The 11,663-nt window shown below is 42.0% G+C and overlaps 1 long non-coding RNA gene across 2 annotated transcripts in view; it reads left to right on the plus strand.

Moving 5' to 3' along the window:
* Nucleotides 1-7,082, plus strand: part of LOC142827578 (uncharacterized) — a 48,229-nt gene extending 41,147 nt beyond the window's left edge. For both annotated transcript variants that reach the window (XR_012902254.2, XR_012902253.2), the window contains exon 3: nt 6,864-7,082. This is a non-coding gene — a long non-coding RNA (uncharacterized LOC142827578). The remainder of the gene's footprint in view (nt 1-6,863) is intronic.
* Nucleotides 7,083-11,663: the final 4,581 nt, after the last annotated feature.

An 11,663-nucleotide genomic window follows, 5' to 3' on the forward strand; every position in this document is an offset into this window, starting at 1 on the left:
CCAGAGCCCGACTGGTGGTAAAGCATATTCTTCCCCTCTGACATGGAGCTGGGCAAGATGTTTGGCAGAGTCCTCCTCCTCCCCTGCTATGTGGAGGTGGCTCAAGCCCCCATCTATACTGATGTGGGGCTGGCCCAACCCCTGCCACTTCTCCTCACCAGCTCCTTTTTGGCAAAACTGGGCATTTATCCCATTTGCTTTTGCCAACTGATCACCAATTGGCAAGAGCAAATGGAATACATGCTGGCTGTGTCTAGACTACATCCCTTTTTCATAAAAGGGATGCAAATTAGACATATCGCAATTACTAATGAAGCAGAGATTTCAATCTCCCCTGCTTCATTAGCATAAAAACGGCTGCCGCTTTTTTCCGTCTCGGAGCTTTGCTGGAAAAAAGCGCCAGTCTAGACGCGGATCTTTCGGAAAATAAAGCCTTTTCCAAAAGATCCCTTATCCCCCTTAAATGAGGGATAAGGGATCTTTTGGAAAAGGCTTTATTTTCCGAAAGATCTGCGTCTAGACTGGCGCTTTTTTCTGGCAAAGCTCCGAGACAGAAAAAAGCGGCAGCTGTTTTTATGCTAATGAAGTGGGGGAGATTTAAATCCCCGCTTCATTTGCAATTGCGATATGTCTAATTTGCATCCCTTTTACGAAAAAGGGATGCAGTCTAGACACAGCTGCTCAGTTTGGCTACCAAAAAAACCCCAAGGTATCCAGGGTGCAGAGATTGGAGGGGGGAACAGGAAGTGGGGACTGGTGGCACGGAGTGGGGTGAGAGACCCAAATGTTCGTTGTGCCCAGGGACACATCATGGCCCTGTGCTAGCTACTTACCTGTAACTTTGGAGGTGAAATGCTCTAAACTCAGTTCCCAAATCTGCTTTTAATTAAAATTTAAATTAGGAAAAAGTTTACAAACTGTGCTTATCTTTATTATGTATGTGGTAAACAGTAAACCTTTAATTGAAGTTTGTGTTTAAAATGCTCAAAGAGTGCTAAGAAAATGCCTGAGTAAGAACACTGAGCCTAATTGTCACCTCCCAAAAAACCTCTAGGCAAGGAAACAAATGGCTGGAAACTCAGCAAAGCAAAAATCATGGAGTTTCCTTTCCATTCTCCCTTCCAAGGCGAGGGATTTAAAATTCACCCTTTGTGGAAGAGGCGTAGCACTGAAACCAGCGTAGCCCCAGGCTCTGTGGGGGAAAATGAGGATTGATGTAGAAACCCACATTCATGTATTCTATTCAGTAGCTGCTCCTCGTCTCCACCCCTAATGGCCCAGATGGTCTCATCCCCAAAGTAGGCCTCAGGCTGGGCTTTTTTGGGCTTCAAGGGAGGATGAAGCATATTGTGGAGCCCTCCCTCTTTTGCACTGTCCGACCCTGTTTTCTTCTAATAGACAAGCTATAAGCAGGGGGGAGCATCAATGGATCTTTATTGCCTTCCTTTGAAATATCCATTTGTTGCTAGCTTGTGATAACAGTTGATGTAGCAAATAGGAAGAGAGTACCACTTTTTTTGTTCTTAAAGCTAAATCCTTGGGCACCACAAGCACATGGAAAACAGTGCCTGTCATTCTCAAATGCTGGTGCTTAGAAGCCTGGAAGTCTGAGAGTGTGTCTACACTATGCAGTTTTTAGCAACAAGGCTGTCAACACAGCCCTGTATCTATAAGTCGGGGTAAGCAGGTCTTTACTAATCAAATGTTGAGTGTGCCTCCATTGGCGCTGGTACTCCTAGTCTTTATGGGGAGTAAGGGAAGTCAATGGGAACATTTGATCTTTCACTGTGAGTCTGGTACCAAAGCTTGGCTTAAGGTATGTTAACACCAGCTACATTTTTACATAGCTGGAAATGCGTACCTTAAGCGGAATCCCCTGTGGTGTGGACCTGGCCTTATGAAAACATAAGAATGGCTATACTGGGTCAGACCAAAGGTCCATGTAGCCCAGCATCCTGTCTGATGGCAATGGCCAATACCAGATACCCCACAGGGAGGAAATACAACAGGTAATCCTCTTGTGACCCCTCTCCTGTCACCCATTCCTAGACAAAACAGAGGCTAGGGACACCATTTCTACCCATACTGGCTAATAGCTATTTTGATGGACCTAACTTCCATGAATCTATCTAGCTCTTTATTGAACCTTGTTAAAGTCCTAGCCTTCACCACATCCTCTGGCAGGGAGTTCCACAGGCTGACTGTGTGCTGGGTGAAGAAAAACATCCTTTTGTTTGTTTTAAACCTTCTGCCTATTAACTTCATTTGGTGACCCCTAGTTCTTATATTGTGGGAATAAGTAAATAATTTTTCCTTATTCACTTTTTCCACATCATATAGACCTCTATCATATCCCCCCTTAATGTCCTCTTTTCTAAGCTGAAAAGCCCACGTCTTTTAATATTCTCTTCATATAGAATCTATTCTAAACCCCTTATCATTTTTGTTGCCCTTTTCAGAACCTTTTCCAATGCAAATATATCTTTTTTGAGGTGAGGCCACCACCTCTGTACGCAGTATTCAAGATGTGGGTATACCATGGTTTTATATAGAGACTATATGTTATTCTCTGTCTTATTCTCCATCCCCTTTTTATTTATTCCTAACATTTTATTTGCTTTTTTTGAGTGTCACTGCACACTGAGAGGATGTTTTCAGAGAACTATCTACAATGACTCCAAGATCTTTCTCGAGTAGTTTGTAGCTAAATTAGTTCCCATCATATTGTGTGTATATATAGTTGGGATTATTTTTTCCACTGTGCATTTCTTTACATTTATCAACATTACATTTCTTTTGCCATTTTGTTGCCCAATCACTGAGTTTAGTGAGATCTTTTTGAAGCTCTTCACATCCTGCTTTGGTCTTGACTGTCTTGAGCACTTTAGTGTCATAGGCAAATTTTGCCTCCTCACTGTTTACCCCTTTCTCTAGATTATTTATAAATAAGTTGATAATAGGAGGGGTCCCAAGCAGACCCTTGGGGGAACCCCGCTAGTAACCTTTCTCCACTCCCAAAACTTACCATTTATTCCAACCTTTGTTTCCTGTTTTTTAACCAGTTATCAATCCATTAAAAGATCTTCCCTCTTATCCCATGACAACTTACTTTACTTAAGAGCCTTTGGTGAGGGACCTTGTCATAGGCTTTCTGGAAATCTAAGTATACTATATCCTTTGGATCCCCCTTGTCCACGTTTGCTATAATGTAGCTTAGGGAATGGCTACACCTCCGTTTTTTGTGGAAGATATGCAAATTGCATTTGCATTTGCATATCTTGTTCCGATTCTTTTTGGGGAAGAGGTTTTGCCGCTATTTGGCCCCATGTAGATGGGGCCAAATGTTGGAAAAATAACCTCTTTTGCAAGATCCCTTATTCCTCATAAATTGAGGTTTACAGGATCTTGCAAAAGAGGGTTTTTTCCCCCCAACATTTAGCCCTGTCTATCCGGGCCTAATAGCAACAAAACTTCTTCCTCAAAAAGAACCGGAGGAAGATATGCAAATGCAAGTGCAATTTGTATATCTTCTTCCACAAAAAATGGCAATGTAGCCGTAGCCTTTCTTAGGTGAGATAAATTTCTCCCTTCTTTAAGAACAATTCTGCATGTTAATGTGAGTAAAGTGCATGGAGGTGCCAAATTCAACCTCGAGGTAAGTTTTAGTATTGCTGCAGGCCATCTTTTACTCCAATTACATTGTCATTTTGATTGTGTACCGCAGTAATGGGCAACCTAGCCTAGTGAGTGGGCTGTATAAGTGGCCCCCTTTTCATTTCAGTGAGCCACATGATTGTTGTAACCAAACTTTCCCAGGATAGGGTAGTTTTGCTAACCACTTTTACATACCTAGAATTTGTGGGGTGTGCCTATTGAACTGTAGCAGTGCTTTGATTGGACACAGAGCACACTGCTCTCACAATCAATGTTGTATGCAATCAGCATGCACCTCACCTTAGGAGTCCTTGCTCTGTGTGTGCCACTTTAGTAATACCGGTAAGAGAAAACTATATAGGTGAAAACCAGTGGAATCTGGTAACGCTGTGGTTGGGCAATGGTAAACTAAATGTCTCGTGGCCTACACATAAAACCCTGAATGGGCCGCAGGGTGCTCAGCAATGATGCAGAGTTTGGACTAGTATACCTAGACCTTCTTTGCCACATATAGGGGATATTAGGGACCCTGAGCTGTCACTTGCTGCTCCTTCACTGACTCTTCTAGGCTACATCTACACTGCAGCACTATTTTGGGATACTGGAGGTATCCCAAAATAGCTATTCTGCATCTTTTGAGCTTGCCTGTTATTTTGAAATATAATGGGCTCACTAGTCCGATGTCCCTGTAAACCTCATTCCATAAGGAGTAAGGGACCTTTTGGAATAGCGATGTATTTCAGAATAAGTGCTGTGTAGACCCTGCCAAATTTTGAAATAAGCTACACAATTTGAGTAGCTCAAATTACGTAGCTTATTTTGAGCTAGGGGCGTAATGTAGACACACCCCTAATGTTGTCACTCTCTCAGTACAGAGGTCCCTCTGCTATTGACTTCCTCTCGTTCAGCTCCATTGTGGGCCACGGTGGGTAGAACACTAGCCCTTTGCACCAGGATAAGCTACACTCTTAATAAATGCATTTGTGCCACTAATTAGAGATGCTGTTGGGCTTGCGCTGAATCTTCTTTCTAAAATCCCATGTAACCTCAGCCTTATTGCCCGACACACAACAGAAGGGAAGAGTGCTTTAAAACCAAAAATCATTCCAATATGTTACAGCAGCTTTAAAGGCAGGGTACCTGCAAACCCAAAACTGACCGTATGCTTGAAGTATCATGTATTTCTTATCCCTGTGGGAATGATTTTTCTTTTACACATGAAGTGGACTGTATTACAAACAGCTTGTTAAATGTGTGACAGATCAGCTAGAAACTATGGTTCCTGTACTCTACAGACCTGCACATTTGCTAATAAACTGACTACATATACAAACAGTCTGTCCTAGGGTTTAAGTTCCTATTACACGGGTTCATGTTTCAACATGCAGCCACTCTGTAGTTTGTGCTTTCAGCAGAACAAGTAAGTGAATGCATATGCATTACAATTCCAGACATCATTTCATACCAGATGTGGTGCCTTTATTTTTAGTACTGCAGGAGTGTCTGCTGACCCTTTCTCACCCCATGTCTAATGAAAGATTGACTGCTCTGGATTTTCTTATGGTAAATTATATATTAGAGGACAGAGAATTTAAAAATTAATTCAAGATTAATTTAAGGATGACTGCACATAGAATTATTTGGCCAACAGATGAAAAATTAAAATTTCACTACAAAGAGGAAAAAATTGTAGAAGTGTCAAATTTTAATCCAATTTACTATAAAGATTGATCATGTCCTGAGACCCTTCTCAGAACCACAATTAATCAGAGTGCTACCCCTTTTCACTTTCTCTGCAAGCTCCCCCAAGCCAAAGGACCACTCCTGCTCTTGAGTAAAATAAATTAGCACTGTACCAAACTGCTCCAAATGCTTGAAAACCTAATGACTGAAACATGCATTTAGGTGAGGGAGAAAAAATAGCCATTGCATGGACGAAGAAAGGGAGGGAGGAGAGAGGAAGTAGCAACCGCTTCTAACCAGATTTACAGGCTTTTTGAAGGGTTGTAACTTTTTTTTTAGGCAAATGAGAAATGAATCTGAAGCTAGAAAATCAATCTTTCATTTGGGACTCACCCTGTTAAGTTTTAGTGGCAGCATTAGATGTAATACAGGCACTTCTGCTTTACTAAATCAAAAGGAAAATACAAAGTCTACTAGGTTTTATCCTATACTTTTACCCAGTGTGGTAGTATTTTAATTAATTAGAATAGAAGGAAAATAATGAAAACTAAAAAAAAAAAAAATGACTGTAGCAGGTCATTTAACGTTACAGATAACGATGTAAATAGTGAATAAAGAGTTCACTTAAACTAGATATAACATGCCCTATAAAGGCTGCAAACTAAAAAAATGCCAGTTATGAGATCTTGGACTATTACTACAGGTTGAACCTCTCTAATCCAGCATTCTCTGGTCTGGCAACATCCATGGTTTGGCATGATTTTAGTTAGCTGGATGTCCACTTATCATGTGTGTGGCCAAGTTTCTTGTGGTCCCCTAAAGCAGGGGTGGGGAATCAAAGGCCTGGGGGCCAGGTGTGACCTCCCCCCCCCCCAGCTTGCTTGGATCCAGCCCCCGAAGCTCAGGGCTCCTGCCCAAGCATTGGGGAGCCTGGAACCCCCTAGGTTCTGGTGTGCAATGGGACTGTGGGTCAGTGACCCTTGATCCAAAAAAAAGTTCCCTGCCCTAAAGTTTGTTTTCAGCTACCAATGCTGAATCTCAGTGTTCTGTGCTATTGTTTAGCTCTATTTTACCCTTAAATGTCTAAGTTCCCAGTAAATGGTGGAAGTGTTGGTAATGTTGGTAGACAATATTGACCTCTCATGGTCCAGTAAACTGTCTGGTTCAGCATTAATAATGTCCTGTGGGTGCCAGACTAGAGAGGTTCAACCTGTAGTTTTATTTCATCTCAGTTGATATCTTTTACTGATAAAAATATATTATGTGAATGAGTCTCCTTTACTGGCAGCATATATGGAGTGTGCAAAGGTTATTCTGCACACTCCTTATATGCTGCCAGTAACAATGCACCATATTGTTTAACCAGCAGAATAACCTTCAAAAAGGTGTTTTCATCCCTAATTTGTCACATCCACAGTTTGTCTTATTTATTCCTCATATTAAACAATGACTGTTTTTTTAAAGCAGTGAATATGCAATATAGAAAACCTCATGCAAATGAAACTCAAATGTGCTTTCCATTGTAGATCATAGGAAAATTTAAAGGACTATCTGAACATATACAATTTGTTAAAGACAAATTATTTGGGCAACCATGGATGGAGGATAAAAACTGTGTGAAATCAAGAGTTGCTGGCTGCAGGAGCAGAGAGGCTAATCTGCATAAAATCTCCTTACCCTCTTGTCTCTTTTTGTATCTCTCTCTGGCTTGTTACCTTATTAAAGAAGAAACATTTGAAAAGGGACTTTTGCAGGCTGGTTTAATTCTTGCTGAATCAGCCAGTTTGCTATTGAATCAATTTTCTCAGCTTTCACCTCATGAAAGCTAGAAATGCTTTTATTTGATCATTCTCTTAATTTACAGGATTTGCTAGAGCACAGGTATAGGAAGGGAAGATAAAAGACTGACAAAGGAAATATGCACTATATGCCATGCATAATATACCTATGTAAACTTATGTACTAGAAGAGCCTGACCATTTAAGATATTTATTTGCAGTATTTACCAGAGAATAAATAATGCATATATCATATGCATCAGTGTAATAACAATTGTATAATCCAAGTGGAATTTTAGAATTTGGGATTTGTTGAAATATAGTCCCATACTCTGTATCATGCTGAAAATGCATGCTTAACAGGACCAGGCTGGAAGAAATTATTTTCCATGATTGGACCCTAATGAATCCTGAAATTGCTCTGGTGATAAAGTTACTAGCTCTCCAACCTGGTGAAAATCTGAAATAAATGTCTTCATTTTACTGGCAAGACAGAAGTGATTTTGGTAACTTAATTTTAATTGAATTTTTCATATTCCGTGCAGAACCCTAAGTGCCATTAAATTAAATTACAGAAAAAGTCTTGTTTGAATCTTATAAATAAAGATTGTGACCCTAAATCTTTCCTGATGCTGTAAATGGTACAGGACAGCTGTTGTCACTAGCCTTCAGCAGGCCCATATGCAAGGGGGATGCAAAGTGTGTGCGAACGCGTACCTTACATGGTCCCCCAAGTAAGCATGAAGGGACTTTGTTAGGGGATGGGAGAGTGCTGTATTGTGGGGGAGGAGCGGTATGGGTGAGCAGGGTTGGTGGCAGTGTGGCAGGGCTGGGGCAACGACACCCCTCATCCACAAGGAGTGGCTCAGGCCTGGCCCCGCTGGCTGGAAGCCCTACCTGCACTCACCTGGTGCTGGCCTCTCCAAGCAGGTAGAGCAGTGGCAGGCATAGGTGACTGAGGGAGCAGGGGCCATGGCATCTGTGCTGCCCGCCATGATCCCAGAAGATAATTTCTATAAATGTATGTTATAACAAATTCATTTTACCAATCACTGTTTCCACTCACATTTTTCATTAACCTCTCTTATGTACACTCATTGCATGACTATTTTGAACTTTTTTATACTAAAAACAATTGCAGTACACATTTACCAAAAAAAGCGCACACAACCAAATTCCTGTGTACGGGCCTGTTTGGGTACCTGTATTAGTAACAAGAGCATTTGTCAAACATCAGGAAAAGTAATTTTCTTCATGGAAAAAATTAATTCTAGCAAGGATTTAAAGGGCATGGCAAAACAAAAACTACACTGTAATACATGAATCTTACAGTTTAAATTTGTAATAAATCCAGTGTTTGTCCATTATTGAGTCTCTGTGCTTGGGTGAAATCACAGATATTCATTTTGGAATATGCTTACTTTAGCAAACAACTCCAGAAAGAAAAATTAATTAGTACATACCCCGTCTTCTCAGATTTACCACATTTGAAATGATCACCAAATGAAGTGAACTCAGGGCTTGGAGCCAGGAACCCCTGACTCACTCTAGGTATGTCAAGTATCATAGGGGTAGTATTGTTAATCTGAATCTGCAAAAACAACGAGAAGTCCTGTGGCACCTCGTAGACTAGCAGATTTATTGGAGCATAAGCTTTCGTGGGCAAAGACCTGCTAGCCGGAAGCCCCGTCTGCACTCGCCTGGTGCTGGCCTCTCCATCTGATGAAGTGGGTCTTTGCCCATGAAAGCTTATGCTTTAGGTATGTCTACACTACAGAAAGGAGAGGAAGACATTTCCCAGGTCAGGAAGATAGATGCATGCCAACTCAGCTTGAGTGAGCAAGTGTAGGTAGGTGGCTCTTGCTAGCCACTTGAGCATGCACCCATCAGGTCCAGATGGGTTTGTAATTTAGGTGTTTGTCCTAAGCCACTGCCCTTGCTCCCCCAGCTACAGAGCAAAGCTAAGGAGCATGTTCATAGCTATAGTGTTGATGTACCCTGTGCAGCCTTCAGAATTTTGTACTATTGGGATAATGCTTGAGTATTTTGGCAAGACCCAACAGCCGAATATCTGGCAAAGGATTCTCTGTGGGAACTCAGGGCTCTCCCCATCTAGTGTCCCATCACCGGCTCTTAGAAATATTTCTGACTAGTGGTAAAAGATCAGCTACATGCCATTGCAGCCCCTCCAGAAATGTACCAGCCCCTCCAGAAACTTATCAAGCTCAGTCTTGATGCCAGTTACTTTTTTGCCTCCACAGCTCTCCTTGGAAGGCTGTTCCAGAACTTCACTGCTCTGATGGTTAGAAACTTCTGACTACAAGCCTAAACTTGTTGATGGCCATTTGTTCTTGTGTCAACACAGGCACTTAAATAACCTCTCCATCACTGAAATTTATCTCTGGTATATTTATAGAGAGCATAGGCATTGTCTTCTAAACTTTCTGTGGCTGAAGGGGCAGTGCTCAGCCCCCACACAGGCCCTGCCTCAACTGTACCTCTTCCCCTAAACTCTTCCATCCATCCCACTTCTTCCTGCCCTTGCTCCAGCCCCACCCCAAGACTGATGCCATGAGGAACTCTGCTCGTAACCTTGCTCAGGTGCTATTTCAGAATGTAATCTGTGGGCAGCAGGGACAGTGTCTTTTTTTGTTTTATGAGCAAGGGTTTTGGAAGGGATATGAACTCTCACATTTCAGATTTGAAGCCAACTGCTGACTATTTGCATTTAGGAGAAAGCTTTACTTAGGGGCAGGTTGTTCCATATCTGACTGCTGCAATGTTTTTTTTTCCTCTGAAGCAGCTGGTACTGACCACTTTTGGAGGCAGGACACTAGACTAGATGGATCACTTGTATGATCCAGTGTGGCAACTCCTAGGTTCCTGTACACTGCCAAGCACATTGCTGGCAGCCCGTAACAATAACAACATTACTGAGAGGAATGTAATGAGGTCAGTTAAAGAATCAAAATTTGGGGAGCTGCTCTATATGCCCAACATATGCCAAATTAAAGGATTTATAGAAATACTTTACCAGCTTTTCAGCTTTATATATGACTCACTCTCTATATGCTTCATTTATGACTTCAACTTTATATATGACTCATCTTTTGGTGAAGGGGAAACATAAAGTAAAGCTCAGTAAGAAAGGTGACGTATAATTAATGGAAGCGAGGAAGGAAAAGAGAGTTTATGACTAAAGGCATGCAGGGTGAAAAGTGATGGCTGACAGAAGGAGCCATGAACAAGGAAGTAGGAGAAAGAGGGAAACTTGATGCACTAATCCAAGAAGAATACAATGGATCTGACATTCTTACAAGTAACAGTGTGTCCTGGAATAAGACACACCACATCAATACATGAGCCAAATTCTGAATTATGCACACACAGCTCCCACTGGCGTGAATGGGAGAGCAGAGGGTCTGAACAGCCAAATGATTTAGCCCTAGACTCTCCACAACAGTGCTTGCTCAGATTCAGTTTCCTTAATAGTCTGCTGGTGGTGGTGGAGAAGGGAAGCATTGGTTCTGTTGGAGCTGCTTTAGTCCATAAATTAGAATATTGTCATCCCAGATGGTTGAAGCAACACCAGCTGGTAGCACTTGGACTGAGAGCTCAATCTGAGGAAACAGCCAAACAGCTGGTATCAGATACTGGAGAATTATAAGTTTCAGTGTATTTGTTGGGGTTGGAGCTCTGACAGTCTTTCAAGGAAACAAAGGCAAACGTTAATGCTTTAAAGAATTGTGGAGGATCCCATTTATACATAGAAGAAGAAGTCAGTGGAATGATGCTGATTTACCCCAGCTTCTGAGAGCCAATGTACACTACACAACTGAATCAAGGGATCATATTACAACTTGCAGTACAGATGAGAGTGTATTTGGCTTTGTTCCAAATTCAAGCTTTTATCTTGGATGTGCCAGGCCCTTAACTTCTTTACAGAACACTGTTCTTGACCCAACCACATTGCAAACTATTCTTGAAGGTCCTCTGAGTTGTTAGTGATTATAGCATAGATGGGACCTACAGTAGCCAGCAACAAAACTTTATGGGGGTTTATTAATTTATGCCAGATCTTTGAATTGCACCTAGAAATGGGCTTTCTAGTCTCAAGTGGCTTCCGAGTTCATATACTCTCTGTGAGTAAATCTACTAAGTAAGCAGATGACTGCATTCTGCAGTGGCTGAATTCCGAGTGATCTTCAGGTGCAGTGCCAAGTACCATCTATTTCAGTGAAAAAGTATGGTAACAAATATGTCTGTAATGGAGACAATGATTAACCCGTAACCACATAGTCTTATTTTTACTACAGGCAGTCCCCGAGTTACGTGGATCCGACTTATGTCGGATCCGCAGTTACAAACCGGACCCTCCCTCTCCCTAGTCTCCAGCAGACCAGGGAGAGGAAGCAAAGCGGCAGAACACGCGGGCAACGGACAGCCCACGTGCTCCACGGCTTTGCTCTGCTTTGCTCCCCGTCCCCCTGGTCTGGGCTGTCCGCTGCCCGCGTGTTCCGCCCTTTGCTCCCCATCCCTCTGGTCTGC

Source organism: Pelodiscus sinensis, chromosome 3, assembly GCF_052426305.1.
Source record: "Pelodiscus sinensis isolate ZL-2025 chromosome 3, ASM5242630v1, whole genome shotgun sequence".
NCBI lineage: Eukaryota > Metazoa > Chordata > Testudines > Trionychidae > Pelodiscus > Pelodiscus sinensis.